This window comes from Octopus sinensis, linkage group LG7 (assembly GCF_006345805.1).
Source record: "Octopus sinensis linkage group LG7, ASM634580v1, whole genome shotgun sequence".
In the NCBI taxonomy this organism is placed as follows: domain Eukaryota; kingdom Metazoa; phylum Mollusca; class Cephalopoda; order Octopoda; family Octopodidae; genus Octopus; species Octopus sinensis.
Window position 1 is genome coordinate 13,997,311 of NC_043003.1, and position 25,788 is coordinate 14,023,098.

Sequence of the window (25,788 nt, forward strand, 5' to 3'; positions counted from 1 at the left end):
TCGACTAAAGGCGGTGCTCCAGTATGGCCGCAGTCAAATGACTGAAACAAGTAAAAGAGTAAAAAAGAGTAAAGAGTAAGTAGAAACAATCAATAATTTAGATTATATTTGAAAACTTTATACAGAAGATTGGTCTCACATCTTGGCACGAGGCCAGTAAGTTCAGGGTTTGGGGTAAGTGGATTACATCGACCCCCAATGCTCAACTAGTAAAACCTTTTATCTAATTGAAAGATAGAGCATTGATTATATTAATCCCATTATTTAACTTGTTCGTTACTTAACAGCTGGATGCCCTTCACAGGTGCGGTCACAGGAATTTTTCAAAGGGAGGGCACAACGTCAGAAGGGAATATAATTCCAGGAGAATAGGGTGTAATAACAATATTTAGAAGGGTGCACTTCTTTTCTTGAGCAGGGTAGTTATTGTTGTTGTTAAGCAACAAGACAGGTAAGGGTGATTAGGTGATGGTCTAGGGCTTAGGGGCGGGAGACCCCAGACCTTGGGGTGGAAAAAAAACTTTGGTCGTCTTGTTGTAGTCAAGGGCTCTTCGTTGACGCCCGACACCACTGGGAGGTGGCCCTCAAAGTCGCTGGAAATGGAGATCTCCATGTCCAAATTTTTGAACGCTGAGTAGGGTACGTGCCCCTCAGGCCACCCTTTTGGTCTGCTCCTGCTTCTTAAGAAAAACCAGTTTACATCATGGACTCAGTGTATTTTATCATGCCACCAATGCTACAGAACTTGTTCCCAAAGTCTAAAGTTTAAAAACAAAGACCACAACTCACTCTTTTACTTGTTTCAGTCATTTGACTGTGACCATGCTGGAGCACCGCCTTTAGTCGAGCAGATCGATCCCAGGACTTATTCTTTGCAAGCCTAGTACTTATTCTATCAGTATCTTTTGCCGAACTGCTAAGTTACGGGGACGTAAATACACCAGCATCGGTTGTCAAGTGATGTTGGGGAGACAAACACACACATATATACATATAGACGATGGGCTTCTTTCAGTTTTCCGTCTACCAAATCCCCTCACAAGGCTTTGGTCAGCCCGAAGCTACAGTAGAAGGTACCTGCCCAAGGTGCCATGCAGTGGGACTGAACCCAGAACCATGTGGTTGGTAAGCAAACTATTTACCACACAGCCACACCTCCATTTTTTTTTTCATTATTATTCTATGATTTCACATAATTCAGAAATTGTTTACCTGTCTTCACTCAGAGGTCAATAACATCTATATCAATAAAACAGCTTAGTATAAAGAGTAGATATAAACATTACAGAAAGAAAAAAACAACTGTTAAACCCTTTAGCACTTAAACCAGCCACATCAGGCCCAAATATGGCCAGATCTGGCCCTCACACTTACCCTACAATGTCATTCTAAACATAAACAATCACACCATCAAAATCTGGGAGCTACAAGATAATAAAGGATTAACTTTAAAGAATATAAATCAATAAGAATTACATTTTACAAACTAACCTGAATGCTAAAGGGTTAATTAATTCAGAAGGCAAACGAGATGAATGTTAATTAATAACTGATTCACAAGAGGCCAATGAACTGATGTTTTCTTTTTAGTTTGTTTCAACCCTCATGTGAAGGCCCTGCTGGAGCATCTTTTTCCCCCAGACAGCTGGTCACTCTGCTGTGTGGTTGGTGTTAGGAAGGACATCCAGCTGTAAAAGTCCTGCCAAAACAGTCACAGAAGTCTGTTACAGGCTTCTGCCATGCCAGCTCCTGTTAAACTACTTTGTGGTAAGCTACTTACCACACAGCCACCCCTGCGCCTATCAGTATTTTATTATTGTGAATTTCACAAGCTTAGCCTTTTTATTTCAATGCTTTTGTTATTATATTTCTATTGGAATGCACAATCTTTGTATGTCTTGAGGAATTTGTCTTGCAATCCTTTACAGCAACATTCTAACCACACAGCCCTAGAACTGAAGATGTGACCTCTCAAGGCAGAGAAACACTCTAACCTCTGAGCTATGCACCATGTCAAGTAATATTCTTTCTTTTCTACTCTAGGTACAAGGCCCAAAACTTTTGGAGAAAGGGCCAGTCGATTAGATTGACCCCAATACACACCTGGTCTTTAATTTATCGACCCCGAAAGGATGAAAGGTAAAATCAACCTCAGTGGAATTTGAACTCAGGACATAAAGACAGACGAAACACCACTAAGCATTTTGCACAGCATGCTGTTTCTGCCACTCGCTGCCACCATGATAGATCAGTAGCCACTACACACATTTATTTCTCTCCTTGTTTCTTTCTGTGTTCCTTTCTGTAGAAGAGCGTAGGCTCAAAACGTAAAAGACTTTTTCTATTCCTGAGTGTTATACTAATACATCTGTTTGTTTTCTACACCACCTGTCTTCGTCTTTTGTGTTTTTTCGTGAATTCTCCCCAAGTAATATTAACCCAGAAATCTTTAGGAGAAACCACTTTGAATTCCTGATCAGACACTTTCAAGTCATTGACCAACATTTATGACGAGAAATGAGAAAAGACATAACAACTAAATTTTCCACAAGTTACATGGAGTCATTTTTGTCCTAAATATCATATATATATATATGAGGGAGGGGGGGGGGCGGACGTAGAGAGTGATCATAGCAGCACCATCTTTGATCATATGTCAGCTTGATTAAAGCTGACTTGTGGTTAACCAAAAAAAAACAAGCTAATAAAACAATAATCAGACTGATGGAGTAAGAACAAAAGAACTTTGGTAAGTTTGATAGATTGCTTATGTCAAAGAAATATGAAAAATAAATGTAAAAAAAAACAAAAAAAAAACAGAAGTAACACAAGAAAGGAAAAAGAAATTCTACATCATCGATGTGGTTAATAGCATAACTCTTTATGGCCATTTCTTTGGTATGTCATGAAATTTGATAAAGTTCGGAAAGTATTCTTCAATAAGAAGAATGGCGTTCGCAAAGTCTGTCTAAAAATTAGCATGTAAAGGGCGGGTGGGGGTGGAATGGAAATAACTGACTGGCACTCCGTCGGTTACGACGATGAGGGTTCCAGTTGGTCGACCGACCAATGGAACAGCCTGCTTGTGAAATTAATGTGCACGTGGCTGAGTACTCTCCACAGACATGTGTACCCTTAATGTAATTCTAAGGGAGACTTGCCATGACAGAGGATGTGACAAGGTCAGCCCCTTTTTGAATTACAGCCACAACTCATTTTTGCCAGATGAGGGAATTGGAGAAATGGGAAATAAAGTGTCTTGCTCAAGGACACAACACGCTGCTGAGAATTGAACTTATGAATATATGATTATGAGCCAACTACCCTAACCACTAATTTCTTTATTGCCCACAAGGGGCTAAACATAGAGGGGACAAACAAGGACGGACAAATGGATTAAATCGATTATATTGACCCCAGAGCGTAACTAGTACTTATTTAATTGACCCCGAAAGGATGAAAGGCAAAGTCGACCTCTGCAGAATTTGAACTCAGAACGTAGCGGCAGACAAAATACCTATTTCTTTACTAGCCACAAGGGGCTAAACACAGAGAAGACAAACAAGGACAAACAGATTAAGTCAATTATATCGACCCCAGTGTGTAACTGGTACTTATTTAATCGACCCCGAAAGGATGAAAGGCAAAGTCGACCTTGGCGGAATTTGAACTCAGAACATAACAGCAGATGAAATACCGCTAAGCATTTCGCCCGGAGTGCTAACGTTTCTTATTTCTTTATTGCCCATAAAGGGCTAAACATAGAGGGGACAAACAAGGACAGACAAAGGAACTCAGTCAATTACATCGACCCCAGTGTGTAACTGGTACTTAATTTATTGACCCCGAAAGGATGAAAGGCAAAGTCGACCTTGGGGGAATTTGAACTCAGAACGTAGCGGCAGATGAAATACCTGGCATGCTAATGATTCTGCCAGCTCACCGCCTTCTACCCTAACCATCAAGCCACGTGCATTCACAGAATGGAAATACTGCACAGAAAAAAAAAACAAAAAACAAAATATGTCTGAAAATCTAGTTATAAATCTTTCTATACAAAAGGTGGGAGAAGAGATTTTTAAGGAGAAACAAGGAGTGGAGACCCTGTCAGGTGACAAGCTCAATGGGGCTGAAAGTACTTTGACACTTTCTTGGAAATATTTTAACTATTCAAGCTACATTTTATGTACTGCATTCGTTGATGCACTCTGTATTCTGCTGCAACAGTCTGCAGTTATTAGTCTGCGTAGCTCTAACCTTCAACATATAGCCTACGCAGGTTTCAGATAAACTATAACTGCATCAGACAGTTGCTAGACTCTTGCGTGCGTATTTATTCTTTGAATCCTGGAATAATTCCACAAGAAGTGAAATGAGTTTTTTTTTAATGCATTTATTTCTGTGAATATTTTTTTTTTTTTTAAATTACCATTAAATTTCTTTTCTTTTTTGTTTTTTTGTCTCGGCATTAAGGTATTTTACGGAAAGAATGAATATAAAAAGTCTACTTGAAAATTTCAATATCGTTTTGGTAGAGAATCAGAATTTCCTGGTACCCAGAGAGATGTATGTGTGGCTGACTCGACTCTCAACATGATTTAAATACAGAAAAATCAGACATTGAACAGTCGATTGTCTCAGTTGATAAAAAAAGATATTAAAAAGAAAAAAATCCAGTCCTGTTTTCTATTTATCTCAAATCTCGTCCGTCATTGTCAGCCAAAATAGAGGTAGAAGGAATACAAATCAGATTACTCTAATGGGAAACTGTGAAAATAGATGTTTTTATTATTATTATTATTATTATTATTATTATTATTATTATTTAAAAACATAATAAATTCCTTGAGGTTTGGATTCATTTTTAATGTTTATAAAAACCTGACAGTTCAGGTACTGTGTCGGGTACCTTCAGAAAAACCTGCTTCCTTATCATTCTAAATTTAATTTAATATCCCTTAAGGAGCAGTGACAAGTGGTTCCTAGCTAATGAGCTTAATTACTGACATTTTAAAAAATAATTTCAAGCATTTTTATTCAAGGAAGAAAAAAAAAACGAAAAAAGAAAAAAAAAAACTACAAAAAATACTCCACTGAGAAAATTGTCAAACAAATAAAAAGTCAGCATTGATTAGGCTCATCTCAAACACACTACCTATACTAGTTAACTAGCAACCTTGCTACTGCTTAATTAATTAATTAGTTAATTATTCTTTCATTCTCCAGCCTATCTCAGTCACTGGAATGTGCTCATGCTGGAGCACCACACTGTAAGGTTTTAAGTGATCAAATCAACTTGAGCACTAATTTCAAGACAAGTAGCTTATTCTATTGGGCTCTTTTTCCCAAATTGGTAAGCTACAGGAAGAATGGGGACATAAACAAACATACAGAGTTATCAAGCAATGACAAACAGACACAGTCACACACATATACAGGGATGCATTTGAGAAGTTTGGAAACATTTTTAGTTATAAATGTGCTAGAATATTGTAATTTTAGTATAGCAATACTATAGCCACTACACACATTTTTTTTTCTCTCCTTGTTTCTCTCCTTTTTTCTGTGTCCCTTTCTGTAGAGGAGCGTAGGCTCGAAACGTAAAAGACTTTTTCTATTCTTGAGTGTTATACTAATACATCTGTTTGTTTTGTACACCACCCGCCTTCGTCTTTTGTTGTTTTTTTTCATAAATTCTCCCTATAGATCTAATAAGCTGACCTGCCAAGCTTTGTTATTCCAGACTGAAGGAGACATGCGAAACAACACTTTGAACACACCCTACAAAACACTGCTTGCTGCAGATGATGAGTTTGTAGAATGCAGTCAGGATGAGAAGAGAATTTGGAAGCTTGATATGCAATAAAGATTTGTGTTAATCCTTTTGTTACCATGTTGCTTTTGAGGCGATCTGTGTTGCTTTCAATTAATTTTAAATATAGCAAAGAATTTTGTAAAATAACTTGGTTATCATTAAGCTAGTGTTAGGAACATAAATTGTGACTATGGTTTAGTGGAAGATTTTAATTCAGAACTTTTGAAAACAAGACATATCTACTACAGAGCCAGAGGTGCTTTCAGCTGGGCTACTATCAAAAGAGTTAAGATTTGTTTCTCTATTATATATTTTAACCTTATTGTTATCATATTTCTGTTGAGACACTGTGTTTATTTTTCAATTAATTTTAAATATAACAAAGAATTTAGTAAAATAACATAGTTATCATTAAGCTAATGTTAGGAACATAAATTGTGACTAAGGTTTGGTGGAAGATTTTAATTCAAAACTTTTGAAAACAAGATATTTGTATAGAGAGCCAGAGCTGGTTTCAGCCAGGTTGATATCAAAAGGGTTAAGAATTGTTTCTCTATAATATATTTTAACCATTTTGTTACCATATTTCTGTTGAGATGCTCTGTGTTTCTTTCAATTACTTTAAATATAATAAAGAATTTAGTAAAATAACTTAGTTATCATTAAGCTAATGTTAGGAACATAAATTGTGACTAAGGTTTGGTGGAAGATTTTAATTCAAAACTTTTGAAAACAAGATATTTGTACAGAGAGCCAGAGCTGGTTTCAGCCAGGTTGATATCAAAAGGGTTAAGAATTGTTTCTCTATAATATATTTTAACCATTTTGTTACCATATTTCTGTTGAGATGCTCTGTGTTTCTTTCACTTAATTTTAAATATAACAAAGAATTTAGTAAAATAACTTAGTTATCATTAAGCTGGTGTTAGGAACATAAATTGTGACTAAGGTTTGGGGGAAGGTTTTAATTCAGAACTTTTGAAAACAAGACATATGATATACAGAGCCAGAGGCAGTTTCAGCTGTATTGGTATCGAAATGGTTAAACTGGGCAAAAATGGTACCAAAACCTATGAAATACTCCAGACTACTTATGGATTAACTTGTACGAGCTGAGCATCTGTTTTTTTTTTGTTTTTTTTGCTGGCACAACAGACCAGGCAAAGCAAGTCCACCGGGAAGCTCATGATTAACCCCTTTTTCAATTGCAATGGGACTGAACCCTAAACCACATAATTGCAAAAGTAAACTTCTTAACCACACAGCCATGCTTGCACCAAGCAAGAAAAATATGTTAGTAGCTTTAGTAAAGTTTTTAAAAAATATCTGTCAATTGAATGTGAGAGAGAATTAATGACTTCTCTTAATTTTGTCTTCCAGCTTATCTTTTTTTTTTATACCAATGTTATTTCTACACAACACAAAGATGAAACAATCTTCATTTTGTGTCAAGTTTAATTTCATGGACTTAACTGAGTTTTTAAAAGTATTACTAAAATTTTAAATACCACCCATCCATTCATTCACCCACCCACCCATCCATCTTCTCTGCCTAGTATTCCTGGGTGGATTGTGGGAATAGAGTCCAGAGAAGACACCTCTTCCAAAAATACTGCAGTCTCTATTCAAAGCTGGTACAAGCAGCAATAAGCCAGCAACATGTTCTGGGAAGCGCAGAGCGGAAACACAAAGGATGCATGTCATCCCAGGACCCGAAAGTGGGTCCAGCAGGGAACAACCGTTAGTGATTCTAGATACAGTTTAGAAAAGAAAAAAAAGGGGGAAAATTAACCTCCCATAAGCAAGTTTATTTGATGCCATTGGATGGAAGGCAGACCCCCAACCCCTGCAAACGAGAACTAAATATCATTACTTAAAGACTGATTATAGTATAGTTTAAAAATGACATCTGCTTCGGAAACAATTAAAGAATATGGCTGTAATATTGCAGTTCTTTCACTTTTGTATCTTATATTTTGTTCTTCCTTTCAGCTAAATCTCTCTATATATAAAGCTGAAGTTGTCTGTGTATGGCAGGTTTGGTAGCCTTCAACTAACACTATCTCCTCTGAGACCCTGCAGCGCAAGTTGACCAAAATTGAGAATATGATAGAAGAAGGCTTGCTCTTCCTTCCGTAGAAAAAAAAATTCAAATCGGACCATGTTAACACCAAAAATTATTTACATCAAAAGGGTGCTTTTTTTTTCTATGAAAATCCCTATTTTTTTACAATTTTTTGACTGCTGTGTTGCCATTTTTCGGTGTATTTCAACCAGAAAAATGTTCACTTAAAGAGAATAACAAGCTACATAATGAAAAACTTTTACTTTTCAAAAATTCCAATTCTAAAGGGTCAAAACAAACCCGAGCAACGCCGGGCGATACTGCTAGTTGTTATCTAAAGAAATAAAATACAATAAAATTTTTTTTAAAAAGGGAAAAATGTGGGAGGGAAAAAGAAAGCAAAAAAATTCTTAAAAATTCTTCGTACGTTTTGGTTATGGTGCTAAAGAATAAGGTATTGGGGCGGGGAATGAAACAGCAACAAAGTCTACACATTATATAAATAAATATAAATTTATGGGGTGAGAATCTATGGGAAAATTTAGATGCAGTTTTAAATAACCAAGGAAAAGTTTAGGGAATGGTCTCTTCCCTATTTTAATTCATTTATAACATGTATGTTATTTAATGCTTATAAAGACAGAAGTGAGCGAGAGAGAGTGTATGAGAAAGATGTGTGAGAGAGAGCGAGAGAATGTGTGTGAGTGTGTGTGTGAGAGGATGTGTGTGTGTGTGTGTGTGTGTGAGAGAGAGTGTGTGTGTGTGAGAGAGAGAGTGTGTGTGTGTGAGAGAGAGTGTGTGTGTGTGTGTGAGAGAGTGTGTGTGTGAGAGAGAGTATGTGAGTGTGTGTGTGTGTGTGAGAGAGAGAGTGTGTGTGTGTGAGAGAGTGTGTGTGTGAGAGAGTGTGTGTGTGTGTGTGTGTGAGAGAGTGTGTGTGAGAGAGTGTGTGTGTGTGTGTGTGTGTGAGAGAGAGAGTGTGTGTGTGAGAGTATGTGTGTGTGTGAGAGAGAGAATGAGATATGTGTGAGAGAGAGAGTGTGTGTGTGAGTGTGTGTGTGTGTGTGGGAGAGAGAGAGAGAGAGAGAGAGAGAGACAGGTGTGTGGAAGAAAGGTGTGAGAGTGTGTGTTTATGTGAGAGATAGGGAGAGAGAGAGAGAAAGGAGAATATTATCCAACAATTTTTAGTTCTTTGTGAGTGTTTATAGCCCAAACTTACAGAGAAACTAAATTTCTATCACACACACAAACACACACAAGTCGTTGTTGCTTGGTATGCAGTGTTTGGTGTTAACCATGCAACAACACATTCTTGTTTTTGTTTTGTTTTTCCTTCTCCCTTCTTGGCCAGCATTAATATCTATTCTTATAGCATCGAGAAAGAAAGAAAATCTCAAATAACCGAATAGCAACTGATAAAGAAAAAAGTTATTCAAGAGGACTGTGGAAGGCAATAATACGCGAGAGAGTGAGAAGCAGAGTCTACAGCAGAACAGAGACTGTAGTAGAGAGAGAGACGATGTAGGAGAGGCAGTCGCTGAAATGGGAAGGAAAAACCAAAAAACAAACAAGATGGATAAGAGCTAGGTCTGGTGTGCAAACAATCACACACACACACACACACACACACACTTTATTTACTGACTCATAAAGTAAGCAAGAGTGAAAACAATTATGACATCATCATCGCAGTTCACCATACCCTGGGTCTAACTATTAAATAACAGTATAAATAAAAGGGACCTCATGCTTTGCAGTTTTCACCACCACCACCATGATGATGATGATGATGATGATGTTGATGTTGATGATGATGATGATGTTGATGATGATGATGATGATGATGATGTTTATGATGATGATGATGATTGTTGTTGCTATTTTTAAGGCGGTGTGGTGGCAGCATTGTTAGAACACCAGGCAAAATGCTTAGCGGCATTTTGTCTGTCTTTTTGTCCCGTGTCCAAACGTCGTTGGGGGTCGACTTTGCCTTCCATCCTTTCGGGGGTGGGGGTGGGTCAATAAATTAAGCACCAGCGAAACATTGGGATCGATGTAATCAACTAGTCCCCTCCCCACAAATTTGAGGCCTTGTGCCTATAGTAAAAAAAATTATTATTATCCTTATTATTATTATTATTATTATTATTATTAAGGAGCAAAGCTGGCAGAAGCGTTAGCATTTGACTGCGGCCATGCTGGAGCACCGCCTTTAGTCGAGCAAATTGCCCCCAGGACTTATTCTTTGTGAGCCTAGTACTAATTCTATCGGTCTCTTTTGCTGAACCGCTAAGTTACGGGGACGTAAACACACCACCATCAGTTGTCAAGCGATGTTGGTGGGGGACAAACACAGACACACAAACATACACACACACACACATATATATATATATATACATATATACGACGGGCTTCTGTCAGTTTCCGTCTACCAAAATCCACTCACAAGGCTTTGGTCGGCCTGAGGCTATAGTAGAACACACTTGCCCAAGGTGCCACGCAGTGGGACTGAACCCGGAACCATGTGGTTCGTAAGCAAGCTACTCACCACACAGCCACTCATACACCTAACTAATCATAATGTAATAATAGAAAACCAGATTCAAATTATATCTGAATTGTTTTAGAGCTGATAGTATTAAGAAATTTACCAGCTGATGAAAGGCTTGGCAATTTGTACCACACTACTCTGTTTAATGTATCCCGGCAAAGGATCCTAATCAACTAATCCTTTTGCTAACAGAGAAAAAGAACTCTATGGTTTTATAGCCATGAAAAATCTAACCCTTTGGCATTTAAATCAGCTATATCCAGCTAAAATAGTCTACTTGTCTTTTAAGTTCACAGCGGCCAGATTTGGCCTTTCACACCTACCCTATGATGTCAGATATAAAATAAACAATCACATCGTTGAAATCTCAAAGCTACGAGATAACGCATGATTAATTCAAAACATCGTGAATAAATAAGTTTTACATTTGACAGAGTAATCTGAATGCTATCGGGTTAAATGATTTCACCTGCAGGCAGGTACCTAATGGCATGTGTGACATGATTATATACATAGCTATTATTGATAAACCACATAATCCAGGATTATCTATTAACAAAATTGTATTATCTATCAAACTTAGCAACATTCAGTTTATTACTAGAATATTGCTTTTGCTCCGTAAAATGAAACTTTGAACATAAAATTTTAATTATCGTATTTAAATGGCATATAACATGCACTCCCCCCCCCCCAACAACCACCACCACACACAAAAAAATGTCTCGGACAATCACCCTGGCCCCCATATGCTTTAACCCCTTGAGCATTTAAACCAGCCTGTATCCGCCAGCGAAAATATTCTACTTCTTTTATGTTCAACCTAACCAGATCTGACTTCTACTTACCCTACAATGTCAGTTTAGAAATAAACAATCACATGTTTGAAATCTCAAGGCTATCAGATAACGCATGACTATTTCAAATCATCATCATCATCATCATCATTATCATCATCATCATTTAACGTCCGTTTTCCATGCTAGCATGGGTTGGACGGTTCGACCAGGGTCTGGGAAGCCAGGAGGCTGCACCAGGCTCCAGTCTGATCTAGCAGTGTTTCTACAGCTGGATGCCTTTCCTAACGCCAACCACTCCGTGAGTGTAGTGGGTGCTTTTTACGTACCACCGGCACAGGTGCCCGGCGAGGCTGGCAGCAGCCACGATCGGTTGGTGCTTTTTACGTGCCACTGGCACAGAAGCCAGTCAAGGCGGCACTGGCATCTGCCACGTTCGGATGGTGCTTTTTACCTACCACCGGCACAGGGATCACAACTACAATTTCCATAAGCATTACATTGGACAGAGTTATGTTAAAGGATGCAATGCACCAAAAACTTAATTTTCCTAAATATACATCTACCTCTGTGTTTTTTTATGCCATTAAATAGGGTGAATATAAAAAAACTAAGAAATGGACAAACCCAACTCAGCCAGCTTAAAATAGGAATAATGAGGAGGTACAGTCCACGTTCTTACTTAAATCCCCTTGTGAGGTCTCTGAGATGGTTAAAGATGTCAAAACATTAGCAGCCTGATGATTTTAACTCAGAAAGAAACTATAAGTTGTTAAGAATATGTAAAAGACACACAGAACAGAGAAATACTCAATGAATTTGAAGCATGCCAAGTCGTTGATGAATATTATTGTAACCAACAACTAAATAGAAAATAATTTTGCTAAATGTTGTCTTAATAATGAAACAATAATAAAAGATTAATCACTTGTCTAAAATCATTTACTTTAGAAATGTCTAAGTAAAACCAGAAAATGCCATACTTACAAGAACGAGAGATAATATTGGTGCCTTGATTAGTAGGTAAATATATCCTAATATGCAGAATTGTTGCAGAAAACTTGTTTGAAAATTTCTGTGGAAAGAAACAATATTATAATTAAGAAAGTTGAATTATTTACAAATTGTATATTATACATCAATCATGTTGAACATTGACAATTTTATATAAAAGACAACAGTTTTGATCAGAAAATGATAACAAACATTCAGAGAAGACGTATTAAACATAAGATAGAAAAATGAATTTTAATAAATTTAATAGTTTACCATTAATAACATCTAAATATGAATAAAATCAGCAAAATACTAACAGCCAACAAAACTGGAAACATTATGAAATGTAGAGAAATATATGGACAGACGGACGGATACACACAGCCATACACAAGGGGGTGCTGAAAAGTTCCTGGCTTTGGGTAATAAAGATACAGGAAAGATCAGTTAATTATGATTTTATTCAGTATATTCGCCTCTCAAATTCACACACTTATTGCAGTGGTCCTTCTGTTTTTCAGTTTTCCTAAGCCCTGTAAAAGAACTTGGAAGGTTAGGCCTTCAATTAGACCTTTCATGATACCCTTAAAGCACCCCCACATATATATGCAATCAGTATAGGGTACTACCTATGTGATGTTAAAATATTGAATAAACTCATTTTTACTTGTTTCACTGGAGCACTGCCTTTAATCGAGTAAATCGACCCCAGGACTTATTTTTTGTAAGCCTAGTACTTATTCTATCGGTCTCTCTTTCCGAACTGCTAAGTTACAGTGACGTAAACACACCAGCATTGGTTGTCAAGCAATGTTGGGGGGACAAACACAGAAACACAGACACACAAACACACACACACACATATACATATATACGACAGGCTTCTTTCAGTTTCTGTCTACCAAATCTACTCACAAGGCTTTGGTCGGCCCAAGGCTATAATAGAAGACACTTGCCCAAGGTGCCACACACAGTGAGACTAAACCTGGAACCATGAGGTTGGTAAGCAAGCTACTTACCACACAGCCACTCCTGCACCTAAATTCCTTTTTTTTTTTTTTTTTGTTTGGTCTTTACTATGATTTGTCAAAATATTTTCAATGCTTTCTTCTACTTGTATCTCTATGAAAGTTCTTCAGATAAACTGCAAAATGTTACAATATTCTAAACATAGTATAAACAGCACGATAATTCCCCCCTGAATAAATAACATGGGCTTGCCAACAGCTCAGATACAAATTCTGTGTTAGACATTATAACGTTTGACATAATAGAATGAAATTTCAATATTCATAAATGAGAAGCTCTGGTGACGAGATTAGTGGGGACGGCTTCCACAGGTGCAAATGCATCCAATTAAATATTTCAACCAGCAACTAATTACAATAGCCAGTTTCTGGGCCATGTTCAGATCATAAACGCTGTTCGTTAAAGAAAGCAAGTTAATTATATCAGAACTAACTGAATGAAAGAAACCAAGCCAGGCATGTTGAATGTGAATAGTTTTTGAACCTTGAAAGCTTGTTCCCATTTTCGCAATATGCATTATGCATTACAAGAAGCAAATAATAGAAAGAAAAAAAGAAATGAAATAGAAGGAAAAAAAAAACCCCTTGAAACGAGAAAGTTAATATAAAGTAAATTTATTCAAAGCTAGACATACCTTCTAATTCAGAAAGAACCTGTCAGAATGACAGACTAGTGAACAAATTTCAGAATAGCTTCGGCTTTGTTTTCATGAATTATACCAGGGAATGAGGCAAGGGGTGAATTTGTACAAGACGAAATACCTTTTAGTGTTTAGTCATATTCCCTTACACTACGAGTTCAGATTCTGTTTATGTTGGTTTTTACCTTTCATCCACCAGAGTTAATAAATTACCTCTGCAACACATACACACACAAGCCAAAAAGAGAAAAGAAAAAGGCCAATGTTTTTAGGTCCTTTATACAATTAAATCATCATCATTATCATCATCGTTTTACATCGGTTATCCATGCTGGCATGGGTTGGACCGTTAATACTAATTTAACTATTGGATTTTCTTTTTTTTTTTTTTTTGTATTTGTATCGTTTTCTTTTGCTCCTACAGTTGACATTAAGAGCAAAAGAGACCGATACAATAAGTACTAGGCTTACAAAGAATAAGTCCTGGGGGTCGATTTGTTTGACTAAATGCAGTGCTCCAGCATGGCCACAGTCAAATGACTGAAACAAGTAAAAGAATAAAAGAGTCTTTTTTAGCAATACTACCAATTTTTCAATAATCTGACCACAAGTAAAGCCACTATACATTTTTGAATAAACAAACCCATCTTCAAGTATTTTCTATTCAATTGTTACATTACAAGGCTGAGCTTTTCAACTCTGAAAATTTTCAACAAGATGTTAAAAGTTAACTGAAAAACACAGGCAGAATGCTCCACAGAGGGGTACAAAAACCCACAAAAGGGTTGAGCAAGTTACACAGCAATAGTAATACATTGCTGAACAGAATACTCAGTACTTGATGGCATATAAGAAACACTGTTTTCAAAAACAAAGTCACAAAAAATAAAGAAAAGCAAAGAAATCACTCCAGGTCCTATTTGCAAAGATGCTTTAAACCTTTCGCATTTAGATTAGTTTTGGTCAAATAGGTGCAGGCATGGCTGTGTATTAAGAAGTTTACTTCTTAACCACATGGTTCCGAGTTCAGTCCTATTGTGTAGCACCTTGGCCAAGTGACTTCTACTATGGCCTCGGGTCAGCCAAAGCCTTGGGCCAATCAAAGCCTTGTGAGTGAATTTGGTAGATGGAAACTGAAAACCCATCATATATGCATGTGTGTGTGTGTGTTTGCTTCTCAATACTGCTTGACAGCCACTGTTGGTGTGTTTATGTCCCTGTAACTTGGCAATTAAGCAAAAGAGACCGATAGAATAAGAACCGGGCTTAACAAATAATTAGTACTGGGGTCGATTCGTTCGACTAAAAATTCTTCAAAGCAGTACTCCAGCATGGCCACTAACCATGCATGATCTTGTAGCTTTGAGATGTCAATGGTGTGCTTGTATATTTTTAGAATGACATTGTAGGGTAGGTGTGAGAGGTTGGATATTGTCAGTTTTAATACAAAATGGGTAGAATATTTGGGTTAGATAAAATGCTAAAAGGTTAAATATTAGATGCTTTCACCCTTTTGATACCAACTTGCCTGAAACTATCCCTGGTTCTGAGATACATTCCTTGTTTCAAAGTGATCAAAATTGAAACTTTCCGTCAAAATTCCACATTAACCCTTTCATTATCAACCCGGCTGAAACCACCTCTGGCTCTGTAGTACAAGTGTCTTGTTTACATAAGTTTTTAATTAAAAAATCTTCCACCAAACCTTAGTCACAATTTATGTTCCTAACACTAGTTTAATGATAACCAAGTTATTTTACTAAATTCTTTGTTAAATTTGAAATAATTGAAAGAAACACAGAGCATCTCAAAATAAATACAGTAACGAAAGGGTTAATCTATGTTCCAACCACTAGCTTAATAATGGTTTCAAATTCTACCATAAGATCAGTAATTTCAGGGGGAGGGGTAAGTCGATTATATCGACCCCAGTGTTCAACTGGTACTTGTTTTAATAAAACCAAAATGATGAAAAACAGAGTCAACTCCAGCAACATTTGAACTCAGAACATTAATTCAGAAGAAATGCCACTAAACATTTTTCCAGTATGGTAACAATGCTGCCAACTTGCCACCTTACATCAGCTTAACCCTTTAGCATTTAAACCGGCCATATCCGGCCAAAAGTATTCTGCCTGTTTTATGTTCAAACTGGCCAGATTTGGTCTCTCACACCAGCCCTACAATATCGTTTTAAAAATTAACAGCTACCTCATCAAAATCTCATAGCTACAAGATAATGCCTGATTAGTTCAAAACAATGTGGATGAAAAAGGATTAATTTTGGCTGAATAATGCGAACACTAAAGGGTTAATAATAGTAAATGTGGTAACAAAAGGGTTAAAGTTTCCTAAATTAGGTCTGTCATTCCATTTGGACTCCTTTTTCTGAAACTGGCACTGTCTGGTGTCTGATGACAATCTCAGGTTTAGTTTCACACACTTATTAGTTATAATTACCAATGTGTTTGCTATTTTTCTAACCATATAATCAAGCATTGCACTTTTCTGTTTTTGATTGAATATAAAATTTTATTCCCCGAAAATTTCTACGTTTATTTAACTAACGAAGGAAAATTAATCTCAACATGCGTCACCTTAATTAAGTATTAAATAGGATAGTTTAGCAGAAACATATTCTAATAAATAAACATTTAAAATTAGCTCTGCATAAAAATAGATGATTACATATCAAACAAACAGCAATAACAATAAACAAACGAATAAATAAAATAAAATAAAATATAAATAAAATGAAAATAAAACCTATCAAAGATTGAAAGAGCACTGCAAATGGCATTGATGAGCTGCTGCTTTTATACAATTCTTCCAACCAGAAAACAGCTATGAATAGAAATTGTATTAAGAAAGCTTTCTCTGAATAATAAGACATGACCATGCACTATGTTGAGATAATAATCCTCTTTATTCTTTTCACATACCATATGAAAGATTATTCTCTCTCCTAAATCATTTATCCTGATCTCGCTTTTGTTAAGCCTTATCACCCACCCAAGAATAACCAATTTGTTTCCTTGGTTTCATGACTTTTTCTTTTCTTTGGTTTTTTTTTTGGCTTTTTTTTTTTTATATATTTTCTATTTTCTGTTTTTCATTCTCCCATACATCGGAACAGCTCCTGCTCGCAAATTTCAGATATTTTCGATGCATCTAGAAGTCGTCGTGTTTTGCAGTCAGATGCCCTCCTACTAAGCAACTGTTCAATTTACAAAAGCAAAATTTCTTGCTTATTTTCCAAAACTCAATGGATTAACTGCATTAAACAACTCAAAAGATAAACACAAATCCATTCTGATCAATCTCTGCTGTACTTCTTATTTACTTCACCGTTATCCTCTGCAGAAAGATTACAGATTTTAAAAAGTTAACACACCACAAAGCTTTATACTACATCTACCATACTTTGCAACGATAGCTACGGTGCTCCACAAACCGAAATCAGGTAATCAGTTTAGGGGCAGGTTCTAAGAATCTTCTCTATTTATCAGAATATGTAAAGATAAGCATTTGGAAGCTGAGTAATCAGGTTGGCTTTCTTAATGTATGATATACGTCAACATCAACATTTCTTCTTCGCGCAATCGTGTTTCCTTTGCAGAATTAGTTCGTTTGCATATTCTCATACAAGCACAAGAATTACTGAGGAATTTTGTATCAGAAGAAAGCATTCAATCGTATTTCCCTCCACGATTCAATGCATATTCTCTTTTACAATGTTATATGTATACACACACACACACACGCGCGCGCATATATAGGGGCTGAGATTTCTGGTGCTTTGCTATGCCTGAGAAGACATGCAAACCTAAATAAAACCATAGCTGTCCATGCATAAGGGGATGTCTTCTATATCCCTCTCTCAGTCTTGTGGGTGCTGGTGTCACACAAAAGCACTCATTGGTCTGTCTGAGTTTATAGCAGAAGGTACTTTCCCAAGGTACTGCACAGTGGGACTGAACCCAAAACCACACGGTTACAAAATGAGCTTCTTAACTCCACAAGAAGGAAGGCAGAACCAAAAAAAAAAAAAACAGAATAGTAAAACAAATAAAAGATACAAATGAAGATTTACTCTTAAACATTTAACATTCAAACTGGCCATATCTGGCCTCTTACTCCTACCCTACAATATCAATCTAAAAATAGACGATTTTGTCATGAAAATCTCAAAGCTGTAATATATTGAATAATTAATTCAAAACAATGTAAATAAATAATAAGCATTACATTTGACAGAATAATCTGAATGCTAAAGAGTTAAGATTTAAACTGGCCAGATCCAGCCTCTCACACCTACCCTACACTGTCATTCTAAAATAAATAAGCATTATATTTGACAGAATAATCTGAATGCTAAAAGGATAAAGTCCTGTATCACAAGTGTTATTTGTCACCAAATCTTGAACTACACATAACTGCAATTCAAGACGTGCTGTTGCTTGGGGTCAGAAAAAAAAAGGGTACGAAGCACTCTTCTGTATGAGAAACAAAGTTCAGTCTCGTTTTAGAAAAGAACTTCCTATCAAAAGACTTCTTGTTTGCAAAATTTCTGTTTCCAGTTCATTCTTTTTACTCTTTTATTTGTATCAGTGATTTGACTGCAGCCATGCTGGAGCACCGCCTTTAGTCGAGCAAATCAACCCCAGGACTTATTCTTTGTAAGCCTAGTACTTATCCTATCAGTAATTTTGCTGGACTGCTAAGTTATGGGGATGTAGACACACCAGAATTGGTTGTCAAAAACAAACACATAAACCTACTCACACACATATACGATGGGCTTCTTTCGGTTTCCGTCTACCAAATCCACTCACAAGGCTTTGGTCGACCCGAGGCTATAGTAGAAGACACTTGTCCAAGGTGCTATGCAGTGGGATTGAACCTGGAACCATGTGGGTGGTAAACAAGCTACTTTATTTTATTGAATTTGCCAATAAGGCAGTACATAGAGTAATGTAGCTTGCGGGTTAGACAAGGACATTAATAAGGTGAATGATAATGATACAAGGATGATAAGGATGGGAGAAATTGAACCCTTTTGTTACCATATTTTTGTTGAAATACACTGCCTTTGTTTCAATTTATTTTGAAGATAATAAAGAATTTAATAAAATAACTTTACCATTATTAAGTTTGGAACATAAATTGATATGAAATTTCGATGGAAATTTTCAATTCAAATCAGTTTAAAACGGGAATTTGTATTTTAGAACCAGAGTCTATTTAAGGTGGGTTGGTATGAAAAGAAATTACAGCATGGAAGATGGACACACAAAAACCGTTAAGATTCACTTTGACATTTAAATTTAATTTGCCAAAATATTTTCGTCGTTTTCAGACCGCGACCTGTTCACCGACAAAATTCTGTGCTGAAAAGGGTTGAAGAGTTAATACAGGTGAACAAAGTTGATGCTTTCAACTTGATTAACCATTATAAACTATTAAGGTGCAGAATTGGTTGAAGGTAGTGACAAGCATCATGTGCTTGAGGGTACCATCTTTCAAATAAAAGGGAAAAATGAAAATAATGACATTTTATTTTCCTTTTTCGTTCATTTTACATATGTATTTCGAGGTTAGCATGAATTAGATGGGTATTTACAATAGAGGCCTTGTTGTACAACCAAATGTGCTACTTCTCAACCCTTATCTGTTTTTCAAGTAAAGGGATTTATTGTTTATTCCATACATCTAAAGAAATGCAGCAGTTATTCTTTTGTTTATCTGGGTTTTTTTTTTAGGGAACTATTTGTCAAAGATAGGAGTGGCTGTGTGGTAAGTAGCTTGTTTACTAACCACATGGTTCCAGGTTCAGTCCCACTGCGTGGCACCTTGGGCAGGTGTCTTCTGCTATAGCCTCGGGCTGACAAAAGCCTTGTGAGTGGATTTGGTAGATGGAAACTGAAAGAAGCCCGTTGTAATATGTATATGTATATATATATATATATATATATATATATATATATATATATATATATGTGTGTGTGTGTGTGTTTGTGTGTCTGTGTTTGTTCCCCCCAATATCGCTTGACAACCAATGGTGGTGTGTTTACATTCCCGTAGCTTAGCGGTTCGGCAAAATAGACTGATAGAATAAGTACTAGGCTTACAAAGAATAAGTCCTGGGGTCGATTTGCTCGACTAAAGGCAGTGCTCTAGCATGGCCACAGTCACATGACTGAAACAAGTAAAAGAGTAAAAGAGTAATGTCATTTATAGCTCAGTGCTATTTTCATTCAAGTACAACATGAAAACATTCAAACACACACACACACACAAGCTTTGTAAAAGCTCTCCTTCATTCATAAGGCACAGTTGGTCGGTTTGGTGCTACATGAGAAGACATTTGCCCATGGTACCATGCAGTGGGACTGAACCTGAAACAACATGAACTGTATTGTAACAAACACTTTGTTCCAACATTTATGGTGCCACATAAAAAGCACCCATGCTAGAATTATGTAGAAAGCACCCATGCTTGTGCCACATTGAGTAAACATGCCAAGCTATATAAGAACCACCGTGTCCGTGTCACATAGAGAGTACCTATGCCAATGACACACAAGAAGCACTCAGCACGTTCTGTAAAGTTTGCATTAAGAAGGTCATCCAGCTGTAGAAACCAAGCCAAATCAGACTGGAACTTGGTGTAGCTCCCCTGCTTACCAGCTCTAATCAAACTGTCCAACCCATGCCAGCATAGAAAACGGGTATTAAATGATAATGATGATGATAATAATGGTAATGGTGATTTTGTGTGAAAATTTTGTTGGGTAGGGGAGCAGGGGCATTGAAATTCAGTTTATTTAGTGCACCAGTAACCCTAAAACTGCTCCCATTAAGGTACACTATTTACTGTGTAAGAAAAGATGATTGTATAATAAAGAGAAATATAAGCAGAAATATACATAAAAATGATGAAGTAAAATAATAAAATTCCTCCAATGTAGGCAGCTTACTCATGAATTTTTAAAAGTGAAATGCTTAAATACTATAGGTTCATGTGCCAGTAGTCTGTGTTCGGCAGAGTAGAGTTATGTTGACAACTGTAACAGACTAATGTAATGCAAGCTATAATCAATAGACCATTACACTAAGTTCCTTACATCAGTGAACAAGTACAGAAAACATGACAGACCAATTGTGCTGCTCTATGTTTCTAAGTACATTTTTTTCCCCTTTACAACAGACAAAAATATTCTTAAAAGAGTTATACTTTGATTACTTTAGGCTAGAGGTCAGTTGAATTGGGGAAAGTGATAGATTGATGAGGAGAGAGGGAGAGGGAGAGAGAGAGATGTTGTGCAGAGAGAAACTGTTTTTACTTCAGTGAAACATACTATATGTTAATTTCCACATAACACACTAAAATGGAAAACATGGAAATTGGTGGGAAAATGTTTGCAACACATTTTGGATACATGCTCTCAATCTTAAGTGCATGTGCTGTGTGTTTTATGTTTTCTGAATATATATATATATATATATATATAATATATATATATATATATATATATATATATATATATATATATATATATATATATATATATATATATATATACATATACACACACACATATATATATACATGTATATATATCTATATATATTTACTTATCTCTTACTTATTTCTGTCATTGGACTGCAGCCATACTGGGGCACCACCTTGAAGAGTTTTCAGTCAAGCAAATTGACCTCAGTACTTTTTTAAAGCCCAATACTTATTCTATCTGTCTCTTTTGCCAAACTGCCAAGTTATGGGGATGTAAACACACCAACACTGGTGGTCAAGTGGTGGTGGTGGTGGGCCATTCACAGACACATAAACACACACACACACAAATACATACATATATATATATATATATATATATATATACACACACAACAGACTTCTTTTAGTTTCTATTGATACAATTCACTCATAGGGCTTTGGTCAGCCCAAACCTAAAGTAGAAGACACTTGCCCAAAGTGCCACTCAGTGGGACTGAACCCAGATCCATGTGGTCAGGAAGCAAACTTCTTACTTCTTACCTCACAGCCATGCCTGTATATATATATATATATATGTGTGTGTGTGTGTGTGTGTGTGTGTGTGTGTAGTTAATCCAAACATGAAAACACAAAGAGAAAACACAACAACGCGAGGACGTGGAACAAGTATAGTATTATTGGACGCTCAGGAAAGGAAAGAAAGAAGGAGGATTTAACGTTTCAAGCGGAGCTCTTCGTCAGAAATATAGGAAAAGGAAAGATCCAAGGAAGGGAAGACGGAGGACAAAAATCCCCACCAATACACACACAGTCACATCACACCATCTCCGATGAGGGGATATAATTAATAAATATCCTGGAAACAGCTGTAAGACCTAACTTTAAATGCTCTAATATCTACACATCCTTGGTTATTTATCTCATTACACAAAAAATTCTTATATATATACACACACACACACACACAGGTATGTATACACACACACACACATATATATATATGTATGTATGTAAATAATAATAATAATGAAATTATTGTATACAGTGCTCAGGTGCACCACAACTTGTCAGAAAGTGCATATAAAGTACATGCAGTAATGTAGAAATGTCTGGAAAGTGAACATGCTTGTGTGTGTATGGAGGGGAGAAAATCAAGTGTAGTGTTGGCGAATCTCAGGAAGCATGGAAGTCTTGAAGGATGCAGTGCTCCAACAACTAAAAACCGATGCCGGCAGTTTGTTCCACGCTTCAGCAACTCTCAGCGTGAAAAAATGTTTCCTGAAGTCATGGGAGCTGTGCTGTTTTCTTACTTTGTAAATATATCAACGGGTGTTAGATGGGTGGAGTTTGAAGAGGTGCTCAGTGTTATTGTTTGTAGTATATATGTAGTATATATACACACACAACCACACACACACACACACACGTAGCCATTAACAATAGATATTTTATAAGCATACAAGTTTGGTTAAGAATCACATGATTACCAACTGAGTCTCTTAACTCTTTGACACTCGGCTGTGCATGGATCTTCACACACACACATGTATGCATTTGTGTTTTCACACATCTCTCTCTCTCTCTCTCACTCTCTCTTTAATGTTGGAAACAGGAAAACGGAACTCAAAACATGGATGTATATATTTCTTATCATCAGCAATCAGCGAAGTAACAAAGGGACACAAGGGCTGAAGTCTTTTTTTGTGTATTGGTAAATTTGATAAATACCAATACATGAAACTTGAGTTATGCTGTAACTTCTGCCTTTAGTAGTAGCAGCAGTAGTAGTAGTAGCAGCAGCAACAGCAGCAGCAGTACCAGTAGTAGTAGTAACAGTAGTAGCAGCAGCAGTAGTAGTAGTAGTAGTAACAGTGGTAGCAGCAGCAGCAGTAGCAGTAGTAGTAGTAGTAGTAGTAGTAGTAGTAGTAGCAGCAGCAGCAGTAGTAGTCCTTTCTACTCAAGGCAGAAGGCCTGAAAGTGTTGTAGAGGGGACTAGTCACTACTAGTACTTATTTTGTTGGCCCTGGAGGAATGAAAGGCAAAGCTGACCTCGGTGGAATTTGAACTCAGAACATTGAGATGGGTGAAACACTGCCAAGCATTTTACTCATTGCTAATTAACAAGGATGGCAGCAACGACGATGACAGATGATGGTGACAGCAATGATGCTGCTGCTGCTGATGATGATGATGATGATGATATGTGTGTATATGTATGGGCAGAGGCAAGGCTGTGTGTTTAATAAGTTCACTTCCCAACCAAGTGGACTTGGGTTCAATTCCACCGCACAGCACCTTTGGGTGAGTGTCAGTCAAAGCTTTGTGAATTTGATAGGTGGGAAACTAAAAGAAGCCTTTGTGTGTGTGTAAGGTGTGTGTATGGTGTGAGTATATGGTGTGAGTATGGTGTGTGTGTGTGTGGTCTGTATGTTGTGTGTATAGTGTGTGAGTATGGTGTGTGTGTATGGTATGTGTGTATGGTGTGTCTATATATATAGTGTGTGTGTATATAGTGTGTGGTGTGTGTCTGTGTATAGTGTGTGTGTGTAGTGTGTGTGTATGTGTATGGTGTGTCTGTATATAGTGTGAGTGTGCGTGTAGTGTGTGTATGTGTATGGTGTGTCTGTATATATAGTGTGTGTGTGTGTGTATATAGTGTGTGTGTGTGTATAGTGTCTGTGTGTGTGTGTATAGTGTCTGCGTGTGTGTGTGTGGAAACATATGCCTATACAAGTAACACATGGTAAATTACACAAACTGTTGAAATTTCTTCTAGTACAGTGTTATTTATCACATGAAGAACAGCTGTTCTGATTGTGAAATATTTTGAGAAAGACATATTCTTCAAGTTTCAATTGTTACCATGGAAACACTTCAAGAGTGGAACACAGAGTGGTATATCTGAAATGTCTTCCATTCACACAAGCCATATATACATAAATGGACAAATATAAGATGCCAAAGGGCAGTGTCGGTGTGCATGCATTAGAGCATGACATCATCGTTCAGTTACCGTTCCCAGAACCATCATTGTCTTCGTCTTTTCTTGTAGTCGTTTCACTTAAAATATACACCGAAATTGTTGCCTTTCTCACATTCCTTCTTGAATACAAACGAAATATTGAATTCAATAATAATAATAATAATAATAATAATAATGATGATAAAATTCTCAGTAACTGAAGAAAGGTAGTAGTCTCATGGAATTCTGTTTCAATCTTTCAAATCTTTCAATCTATTCTTCCACACTCCACAGAAAATGAAAAAAAAATAAAAAATCTTTTCCAATAACAGTCACGCAGTTCCTGATTAGATAATGGAGAATTGTTTTTGTATACATTCACTTTACTGGCAAGTAACATGATATGTGTATTTCATCTGGGATTCATATTCCGACTTATAAGGATTTGAAATGCAACTATTACTCACAGAGGTTGTGCATAATTGGAATTTCTCTAGTCAATAGGCTATAATTAAAATTATTAGATACCCTATAGCACAGATCAATATCTAATTTTTGCTGTTTCTTTCCTATCGTTCTGCCTCTGCAATGACAAGATTAAAAATAAACTAAAAAAATAAAAGAATTTAAAGAGAACCAAAAAAAAAAAAAAGACCCCAAAAATTTAACAAAAACTTAATAATCATCTCTTTATTATTATTATTATTATTATTATTATTATTATTATTATTTTTTTTTTTTTTACTTAGATAACAAATATAAGCAAAACGGTTGTAATATATTTAAACTGCTTCTGGAAATTATCAATGGTTTCAAATTTAACAAGCTTCTTTTTATATAAAAGAAGAAGAACCACTAGTTATTTTCTATGCCCTGCAGCGCCATCCTTTCAAACATCTGCCTTTGACTGGAATCATGGTAAGAGAGAGACATGCTGCACTAAAAATACATTATCTCCTTTAATCAAGCAAGGGTATATATTTCTTATCTCGCTAGATTCTATATTAAATTTGGTGCAAAGAAATAGGACATAACACTTAAACAATGTATGTAAATTATATCTTTTGGAATAGATAAGCACAATCATCATCATTATCATCATGTATATACACACATATGCATATATACATATATTCACATATATATACACATACATATATTAACATATATATATATATACACACACACACATATCTCTCTCTCTATATATATATATATACATATATATATATATATCTGTAAGTTAGGATTAATATTCCCACAAATTATTATTATATATATATATATATATATAATATATATATATATATAATGGTGGTGCCCCAGCATGGCCACAGCTCGTGAGCTGAAACTAGATAAAATAAATAAAGTTTTTAAAAATATATATATATACATATATAGAGAGAGAGATATA

General features: G+C 36.2%; 1 protein-coding gene across 12 annotated transcripts in view; it reads right to left on the reverse strand.

Annotated features, from left to right (window-relative positions):
- Positions 1–25,788, reverse strand: part of LOC115213797 (B-cell CLL/lymphoma 9 protein) — a 765,484-nt gene that overhangs the window by 475,977 nt on the left and 263,719 nt on the right. For all 12 annotated transcript variants that reach the window (XM_036504565.1, XM_036504560.1, XM_036504562.1 and 9 more), the window contains one exon: positions 12,216–12,303. The gene's annotated coding sequence lies outside the window, so the exon portion shown is untranslated. The remainder of the gene's footprint in view (positions 1–12,215; positions 12,304–25,788) is intronic.